We start from the raw sequence: 10,774 nt of genomic DNA, 5'->3' as shown, positions 1-10,774 counted from the left end.
AAAAGTATCTTCTCCTACTGCCTGGCTCAGGGCTCAGTTCAAAAGTTAGAGAGGCATCCACATTAATAAGTAAGTAACAGCAAAAAAAAAAAAAAAAAAGCAAACAATCCAATTTAAAAATGGGCAGAGAATCTGAATAAATCTTTTTTTCCAAAGAAGATAAATAAATGGGCAACAGGCACATGAAAAGGTACTCAACATCACCAGTCATCAGGGATATACAAATCAGAATCACAATGAGATATCACCTCACACCTGTCAAAATGGCTATTATCTAAAAGACAAGAAATAACAAGTGTTGCTAAGGACATGGAGAAAAGGGAATACTTGTACACTCTTGGGGGGAATGCAAATTTATGCAATGACTATACAAAACAATATGGAGATTCCTCAAAAAATTAAGATAGAACTTTCATATGACCAGCAATCTCATTTCCAGGTATTTATCTGAAGGAAATGAAAACATGAACTCAAAAAGATACCTGCAACCCCCATGTTCATTGCATTATTTGCAAGAGCCAAAACATGGAAGCAATCTAAGTGGACACTCAGCAGATGAATGGCTAGAGAAAATGGAATATTATTCAGCCCTAAATAAAGAAGGATATCTGGGTATTTGTGATAACATAGAAGGACCTTGAGAGCATCATGCTAAGTGAAATATGTCAGACAGAGAAAGAAAAATACTAGATGATCTCCCTTACATGTGAAATCTAAAAGCAAGCAATAACAACAAAACAGACCCATTAGTTGCCAGGGGCAGGGGATGAGTAGGGGAAAATGGGTGAAGGGCATCAAAAGGCACAAACTTCCAGTTATAAGATAAGTAAGTCATGGGATATAATATACCATATAGTGACTGTAGTTAAAATTACTGTACTGCATATCTGCTAAGAGAATAGATCTTGAAAGTTCTCATTACAAGAAAATTTTGTAACTATATGTGGTGATGAATTTTAACTACACATTGTCATCATTTTGCAATATATAAAAATACTGAATCATTAGGTTGTATACTTGAAGCTAATATACTGTCATAATATCAATTTTGTCTCAACAAAAATAATAAACATCACTGGGAAGAGTAAGAGAAATCTATAGTCATTCACACTCTAGTACAAATTACCAAAATCCTATTGCTTTCCTCCTTTATGTCTATCTGAAATTTCTTTTACTTTCCTCCTGTATGTTTCTCATGGATAAGCTCTCAGTAGCTATAATCAGGAACCAGAATCTTGTAGAGACTATTTATACAGTATAAAGCCTATACACAGTAAGTTTAACAGAAAGATTATTAAAACTGTAGGAAATAAAAAAAAAACAAAATAAACATATATTATGCTTTTATAGATTCTTTTGCATTTTTTCACTTAATCTTCACACAACTCTTCAAGGTAGTATTGTCACCATCCATCCTATTTTATAGATGAGAGAAAGAAATTAAAAATCTTGCTTAATAAGGAGATCTGGACTTTGAAACCTAGATAGAAAAATCACAAAGCTAAGTGTCGTTTACAATGCTGAGGCATCTCTGGGAAAGATATCTGAGATATCTTGGCATCCCTGTTTGTGTGTTTTAAAGCATTTGTTACCATTACATGACAAAATTTGGGAAGTAGCAGAGATAATTAAGGAAGTCCAGATACAAGAAAATAAGAAAACTAAAATGCTTTCAAATGGAAGCAAATCCTTTCACCTTCCCCTTGTTACTTTCTTGATGTCTTCCACATCAAGGGAAGTCTAGCTTCATGCCTCTTCCTTCATCCAGATCATTTTAACTGCTTCTTCAGTTCAGGGTTAAACTGTCTCAAAGCTATCCATCATTGACCAGGGTGGAGTTACATGCTTTCCTTCGATAGCAACACCAGGCTGTTCAGAATTGGTGGGTCTACAAGCTAGAGGATGTCCAGCTCTGTCCTGCGCTTCTCTTTATCGGACAGGGTCTACCTTAAGCATATCAAGGTGCCCTACAAGGTCCTAGGAATAGGTATTCCAAAGAGCAAAGTTATTAATGTCTCACAAAGTCCTCTATAGCACTACAAAGTAGTATTCTCTTTAATATTTTCAAATGCAAAAACTGGATAGGTTAAGTAATTTTCCCAAGGTCACACAGCTACTAACTGATAGGACAGGGATTTATGCCCATGCATCAAGGCTCAGGGTGTGGGTTCTTAATTAAGCACTACTAAAAACTGCTTCACAAGAGACTTGTCAGAACCTGGGTGCATTTATCCTAGGTAACCTAAGACATGGTGGTAAATGACCATCTTCTACTTGAAATAGGGAAGTAAATGCAGAACTAAGGCTAACTGGTAGGAGTTCAAAGAAGTATAACTTTCAACTTTCTAAACACAGATATGTCTGCACAGATTGGCATGCCTATGACTTCCTATAACTTGTCTTTTAAAATGAGACTTCTTGGGATGCCTGGGTGGCTCAGCGGTTGAGCGTCTGCCTTTGGCTCTTGGCGTGATCTCAGGATCAGTGATTGAGTCCCACTTTGGGCTCCTTGCAGGGACCTGCTTCCCCTCTGCCAATGTCTCTGCCTCTCTCTCTCTGTGTTCTCATGAATGAATAAGCAAAATCTTTTAAAAAAATAAAAATAAAAATAAAATGAGACTTCTTTTTTCAATGAAAATTACTTTGAGTAATTTTATTAGTCTCAGCTATAAAAACTCAGCTCAAAATAGCATAATCAAAAAAAAAAAAAGAAAAGAAAAGAAACTGAGGCAGTTTCCCAGAACCAAAAGGTAATCAGAAAGTGTAAGGGTGACTTTATGGAGGAAGTGACCTTTACTTGTATTTTGGTAATGTGTAGGAGTTTCCCAGGAGAAGGATAGGATAAGATAGGCTTTCTATATTTGAGATACTGTTCCATACAACTTGAGCATATTGGAGCATGTGGAGAAGCATAGAAATGAGGACAGATATCTGATCCACTAAAAGCCATATTGCTTATTGACCAATTTGTGGAATGGCTAATTTACTAAAAAATCAATTTACCAAATATTCAATTCATAATTTACCAAGTTTATTGATTTGCAAAAAGAAAGAAAGAAAGAAAGAAAGAAAGAAAGAAAGAAAGAAAGAAAGAAAGAAAGAAACCTCTTTGACTACTTATATAAGTTTACAGCAATTTGTATTGGATCAGTAGCCTTGGCTGACTAGCTTTTATGTTGTTTTCAGAACAGCATTCTAAGGAATATTCAGTTTGTTAACACCTAAGGTCATATTTGGAGGTGGGAGGTATATCCTTAGAACTATATTTAATATTCAGAAAAGTCTATTTTAATCAATGACCAAATGTCAGTGTTTCATATGGGAATTTTTTCAGTTTTTACTGATTTCTTTCAACCTTTTCTCACTTTCCTGAACATTTGCCACATCTTACCTGACCTTACTAGATACCTTTCTCTTTGGAAAAAGTTTTCACCTCTCTGCTCAGACTTCATTGTTCTGACACTTTAGACCTGTACCCTTAGATGTGCAAGCCACCAGCCACATGTGGCTCCCTAACTTCAAATTAACTAAAATTAAGTAAGTTAAAATTTTAGTTCTTCAGTCATACAAAAGCCACATTCCAAGCAATCAACAGCAAGCCACATGTGGCTAAGTGGCTACCATATTGAACAGCACAGATAAGGGATACTTTCATTATCACAGAAAGTTCTGAACCTATCTAATGTGTTGTGACCCTACCTTTTCTCTAGGATTCTTTGATTCCCTCAGCTCTGTGCCCCACAGAAACTAATGAGCTAGACTCATTCCTGCCCCTGGTTTCAACTCCTTCTGGGAAAGAAGGGAATTTAGAAAGTAAGCTCACTTTCGTTGGACACCGAGGCTCCTTCCACAGTTTGGCTATCGTGGCCATTGCTGCTATAAACATCGGGGTGCAGGTGTCCCGGCGTTTCACTGCATCTGTATCTTTGGGGTAAATCCCCAATAGTGCAATTGCTGGGTCGTAGGGCAGGTCTATTTTTAACTCTTTGAGGAACCTCCACACAGTTTTCCAGAGTGGCTGCACCAGTTCACATTCCCACCAACAGTGTAAGAGGGTTCCCTTTTCTCCGCATCCTCTCCAACATTTGTGGCTTCCTGCCTTGTTAATTTGCCCCATTCTCACCGGTGTGAGGTGGTATCTCATTGTGGTTTTGATTTGTATTTCCCTGATGGCAAGTGATGCAGAGCATTTTCTCATATGCATGTTGGCCATGTCTAAGAAGATGTGGTCTATGTATACAATGGAATATTACTCAGCTATTAGAAATGACAAATACCCACCATTTGCTTCACTGTGGATGGAACTGGAGGGTATTATGCTGAGTGAAGTAAGTCAGTCGGAGAAGGACAAACATTATATGTTCTCATTCATTTGGGGAATATAAATAATAGTGAAAGGGAATATAAGGGAAGGGAGAAGAAATGTATGGGAAATATCAGAAAGGGAGACAGAACATAAAGACTGCTAACTCTGGGAAACGAACTAGGGGTGGTAGAAGGGGAGGAGGGCGGGGGGTGGGAGTGAATGGGTGACGGGCACTGGGGGTTATTCTGTATGTTAGTAAATTGAACACCAATAAAAAATTTTAAAAAAAAGAAAGAAAGTAAGCTCACAGTTGATCATTTCCGTTTTGTTCATTTTTTAGCCTAGCAATAGGATGAGTTGTTACAATAATTTAAGGGTCCCTGTGTGAAATTTTCTGGAGAACGATCTTCCTCAAATAAACGCAAATACATTTTGTCCGATTCTACAATGTTTTCCTTCCTCAAACCCCACTGTCCCCAGAAAAAGAGGGAGGGTAGAAGGAAGAGAGGGAGGGAGGAAGAGAGGAAAAGAGAGTGGGGAGGGAAAGGGTGGAAGAGAGAGAGGGATCCTCTTGTCAGCAAACTCCTTACTGAAAATATTAATTCCACTAAAAGCATCAAAAGAGCTTTTTTCTCCTTAGAATGAAAAAAATACAGCTGTATAGCAAAATGGAAGGCTTGAATGAACATTTCAAGTCCTACCTGTCACAAGCCATTAGTTGAATTGCCTAAAGAAATCCCTTGACAAATATAAGTGCTGTTTTTATGTTAGAGAGCTTCATAATGTTGGCCACAAGAAGAAATTTCTCCACAAAAGCTCTTTCTGTTTAATAAAGTGATTTGTTCCAGTAACAGTGATAATAAAATTGCTGAATTGAAACAGGATTGTTCAATGAAGACCTGAATCCAATTTGCTGGACTAGTATGATTACACTTTTATCTCTATGTTTACTCATTTGTAGAATTGCTACCAGTCTTTTGATAAGCAATTAATAGGATTAATGGTTTTCAGGACTTAAAGGCAGTAAGAAGGAACAGAACCCATCCTATGTGGCCTGGCAGCTATGTGCTGGCATCTTTTTAAGGCTGTGCACCTTGCTGGCCGGGTGCTACAGAATGATAGGTTGATTGCCTTGCCTTGTCTTTTAAAATGAGACTTCTCTTTCCAATGAAAATTACTTTGGATAACTTTATCTATGGTATTTTATGTTCCTCCACACTGTAAGTTCCTCAGGCAGCTGATGGTAAGCCTTATGCCCAAGGAAAATAGGTAAAGATTAGCGTAACAGTGACAATTTTCTAAAATTTAACTTTTGAAGTGATCTATCTCCCCCTTCTAATCCTATATTAAAATTTTTATTACCACTATTGGTAGCTTTAATAATAAAATTTAAAAACTTTTACAAATCATTAATTCATTGCCTGAAAATTTTTGAGGGCTTAGAAATAACATATTAAGTTATTTTGGTGATAGTTTACATATGCTTAATAGTTCAACATTGCTTTTGACATGGTGTCATCTTTTTATTTTTTTAGGATTGTTTTTAAATTTTTTTTATTGGAGTTCAATTTGCCAACATATAGTATAACACCCAGTGCTCATCCCATCAAGTGCCCCCCTCGGTGCCCGTCACACAGTCACCCCCACCCCCCACCCACCTCCCTTTCCACCACCCCTTGTTCGTTTCCCAGAGTTAGGAGTCTTTCATGTTCTGTCTCCCTTTCTGATATTTCCTACTCATTTTCTCTCCTTTCCCCTTTATTCCTTTTCTATTTTTTATATTCCCCAAATGAATGAGATCATATAATGTTTGACTTACTTCACTCAGCATAATACCCTCCAGTTCCATCCACGTCGAAGCAAATGGTGGGTATTTGTCATTTCTAATGGCTGAGTAATATTCCATTGTATACATATAGACATGGTGCCATCTTAAATGCTCAAATGGACTAGTATAATAATTTGATACACAAAGTAAGGCTTATTAAATACATATTTTGTGAATATGTTTGTTTGTTAGGGTTTGGTTGGTTTTCTTTTTATAATAGATCAAGAAACTACTAAAAATATATCTAATAATGACAGAAATCAGTCTTTATCAGTTATCAAAATATTTTTATTGAACTATATTTGACATGTAACATTATGTAAGTTTAAAGTATAAAACACACTGATTCAATACATTTATATATTACAATATGATTGTCATTGTAGCATTAGCTAGCTCTTCTATCACTTCACATAATTATCATAAATGCCCATCGATGGACAAATGGATAAAGAAGATGCAAGATAGACAGATGATTGATAGATAAATAGATATAATGGAATATTATTCAGCCATGAGAAAACTACCAGAATATCTTAAGAATAGATAATTAATTTTTAGCAGACACTAGTGTCTTTGCCTGATTTCTTAGTAAATACAGCATAAAGTAAATCTTAGTGTTAATGATTTATACAGTGTACAATCCCAGGGAAGCAAGGGTGAGGTTAAAAAAAATGAAGTTAGGGAAAGGGGGAAGGCATATATAAGGTAATATGTTACCAAGAATCACTGTGGTTTAGACCAGCTATGAGGAGGACACAGAGAATCACTCACTATGTCTTAGAAGTCTGTCAGAAGAAAGAAGGACATGCAAATGTCCACACTGATTCCTTTCTAACTCCTATCTTTCATTAATGAAGGTTCTGTCACTGTGGCGTTAACAATCCAAAGCTTCTCACTTGTGTTGTATGGTCCCTCAAAGGAGTCACTGGGGAATCCAGAGACCTCTGAGTCTTGTTAGATTAAAATATGGTGACTTACCTGCTGCATGTTTCTATGGAATCAGTGAAAACTATGTATGGTGGAGCCCAGTGCTCATCCACATGGGAAGCTAAAACAAAACCAGGCATTAGAAGATGAGTATGTGGCACCAGAGCTTTACACTCACAGAAGCATGTCAGCTGTCACTGGGAGTTGATTCAGCTGGAAAGCAGGGAAACACTCAAGGATCGGGGGGTTAGAGACAGGCAGATGTGACAGAGCTGATCTGGAGCAATGCATAAACGGAGTGTAGTACAACTGTCAAGTTAAATATGTTCTAAAGAGCTATTTCCACAATGAAGATGAACATCTCCCCCAGGTCTTGATCAAGTGTAAAAATTGTCAAACTATTTGTTTTACCTTCCAAAATGGCATCTCTTAAACAACCCTCTGCATTATGTAGAGTGTTTACATCATTGTAGCTGGAGTTTGCTGGCTATCACCTCAAATATGTGATCCATATAGTCAAGATACCCTCCCAAGATGTAAAATGGTATAACCACTGTGGAAAACAATATGGAGGTTCCTCAACAAATTAAAAACAGAAATACATATGATTCAATAAGTCCACTACTGAATAACCATCCAAATAAAATATAAATACTAATTTGAAAAATTATATGCACCCCTAGATTTATTGCAGCATTATTTACAATAGCCAAGATATGGAAGCAATATAATAGATGTTGCTAGATGAATGGACAGGGAAAATGTGATATATATATACATGAGGGAATAATACTCAGCAAAAGAAAGGATGAGATCGTGCCATTTGCAACAGCATGGATTGACTAGAGAGTATTATGTTAAGTGAAATTAGACTAAGAAAAATACCATATGATTTCATTCATATACGGAATATAAAAAATGAATAAACAAACAAAAAGGAGAAATAAATCTATAAATACAGAGAACAAACTGATAACTGCCAAAGGGGAAGAGGCTGTTAGACAAGAGTGGTGAAGGCGAGTGGGAGATAACAGGCTTTCAGTTATGGAATGAATAAGTCATGAGAATAAAAGGCACAGCATAAGGAAAATCGTCAATGAAACTGTAATAGCATTGTATGGTGACAGATGGTAGCTACACTTGTGGTGAGCACAGCATAACATACAGAAAAGTTGAATCACTATAATGTATACCTGAAACTTATATAACAATATGTATCAACTGTACTCAAATCAAAAAAAAATTAAGACATCCTCCCAAGACAAAAACAGGAATGGCTGAGTTACTCAACTAAGACTTCAGGGCCTTGTATGTGATAGAAACTATTTTGAATGAATGAAAGAGTGAATGGTCAGGTAATCAGCCCAAGGTATCTGCCTGTCTAGCCCTACTCTCATCCCAGTTCTGCCTGGTTTTACTGAATACAACCAGGGACTGAAAATGTAATTTCACCTTAAAAAGATATTCCGGGGGATCCCTGGGTGGCGCAGTGATTTGGCGCCTGCCTTTGGCCCAGGGCGCGATCCTGGAGACCCGGGATCGAATCCCACGTCGGGCTCCCTGCATGGAGCCTGCTTCTCCCTCTGCCTGTGTCTCTGCCTCTCTCTCTCTCTCTCTCTCTCTGTGTGTGACTATCATAAAAAAAAAAAAAAAAAAAGATATTCTGGAACCTAACAGTAGCATTTCCATTCTCACATTTTCGTTGAGATAGGGTCAAATATTTTCCACTAGCCTTGAGTTTCCTCCCTAGTCACTTGGCAAGTTGCTTCTTTAATCGCCACATCTTGATTAGTATTTGGTATCAGAATATTAATAAGAAAATATCATTAATATGTTATATAATCCGTCACAGTGCCATGAATCTGATTTTCATCAGCCACTCAACAATTGCAAAACACTTTCTTTTGCAATGTTGTAAAGGATATGTTCTCAGAGTCTTCTTAAGCAGGTAAAGTTCTTTATTCCAGCATAGATAGTGACTATAGCCTTCCATTCAACAAAATAGTGTCTGAAAATCCTACTTTATGAGTAACAGAGAATTCAAATGGACCAGAAATCCACTTTTTTTTTTACATGCAGCTAGCTTTCACTTTGCACAGTAATATGAGACCATAAAAGAGACCTTACTAGCTGAAAGCATGCAAAGCAATCTCAATACAACAAAAAATCATGATGGTCCTACAGTATATAAAAATGTTGCCTAAATGTTCAAAACTCTCTTACTATAAATTATAAATTCTAATAAAATTGAAATACTAAAACTAGTATTTATTTAGTACCGTTGACCCTTGAACAACAGATGTGAACTACACGAGTCTACTTATACGAGGATTTTTTTAAAAATAATACATAACTGTATATGTATTCTCCTTGTTTGTGATTTTCTTAATAACATTTTCTTTTCTCTTACTGACTTTATTGTAAGAATATAGTATGTAATACATATAACACAAAATATGTTAATCAGCTATTCATATATTATGAATAAGGCTTCCAGTCAATAGTAGGCTGTTAGTAGTTAAGTTTGGAGGGGAGTCAAAAGTTATAGGCAGATTTTTGAGTTTGTGGGAGTCTATACCCCTAACCCTCACACTGTTTAAGAGTCAACTGTACACTGTAATTTAAATCATCAGGAACACTAATGCTTTACTCCTTTGTAAAAAAAAAAAAAACTTACTAAGAATAGGTTAGCAGTACTTGCCTCCTTCTCATATATAAGTGAGCATCATTCCTATGCAAATAAAAATAACTGATAAATTATAAATAAATAATAAATATGCAAACAAATAAAGAAATGATACGTTCTAAATAACTGATAAATTGTCATATTCCCCTCTAAGTATAGATCAGCTTCCAATCTTTTGTCCTTTTGATATCAATGACATGAATTATCTCTGAGAGTTCCTTTAATTTGACATTTTTTGCCAATTTCAGTTCATCCAGTACTTGTTCATTCTTTTTATTACAACCACTTTCCTCATTTATTTTGGTGAGTTTCCCTTCACTAAGTCCTCTGACTGCATGTTCGAGGGCTCTTCCTTAAGGACTGTGTCAACATTCTCTATCAGTTATTTCTTCTATAACCCCATTTAAGTTTGATTTGACTTTCACTTCCAGGATTATCACTTTTCATTTCTTTGCTGCAATTTCATCTTTGTTGGTCAACTCCCTTTGTTCTATTGTCCATTTCTATAAAATGCCACTTAGCTTTGTCGGTCTCCCAGATCCATCATGCATCTACCCTTCAACTTGTCTCTGGCACTCAGCATGATGCCTGATACATAGTGAGTATTCAATAAATAGTGAAAATTAAAAAAAAAAAAAGAACAGGTAGGCAACACAACAACTACTTTGTAGTCTGTGCATGAGCTGAATAACAGATGTTCAATAACCAATCAGTGACAGAGTTTGAAAACAGTGATGATTGGTCATTGATCATAACACATGCATCATTTACATAGTGATTTATAGACTAAAGAGCTAGCACTGAAGTTTATATTTTATGCAATTATTCACAGTTAATATACCATGGTAACTAAAATTTGAACCACGTTGTTGGGTACTGTTATTGTTTATGTAAACCAAGTAACTGAAATATACTCATATCAGAGCCTTGTAAAGTGATGACTGCCTATATTTGATATCCATGCCTTCTGGAATTGTTAAGAGAACCTAGCTAAACACAAGATGTGACCATCTTATCCAAGAAA

This window comes from Canis lupus, chromosome 32, assembly GCF_011100685.1.
Source record: "Canis lupus familiaris isolate Mischka breed German Shepherd chromosome 32, alternate assembly UU_Cfam_GSD_1.0, whole genome shotgun sequence".
Lineage (NCBI taxonomy): Eukaryota > Metazoa > Chordata > Mammalia > Carnivora > Canidae > Canis > Canis lupus.
The sequence above is the reverse complement of the archived record's forward strand: the minus strand, read 5'-3'. Positions refer to the sequence as shown.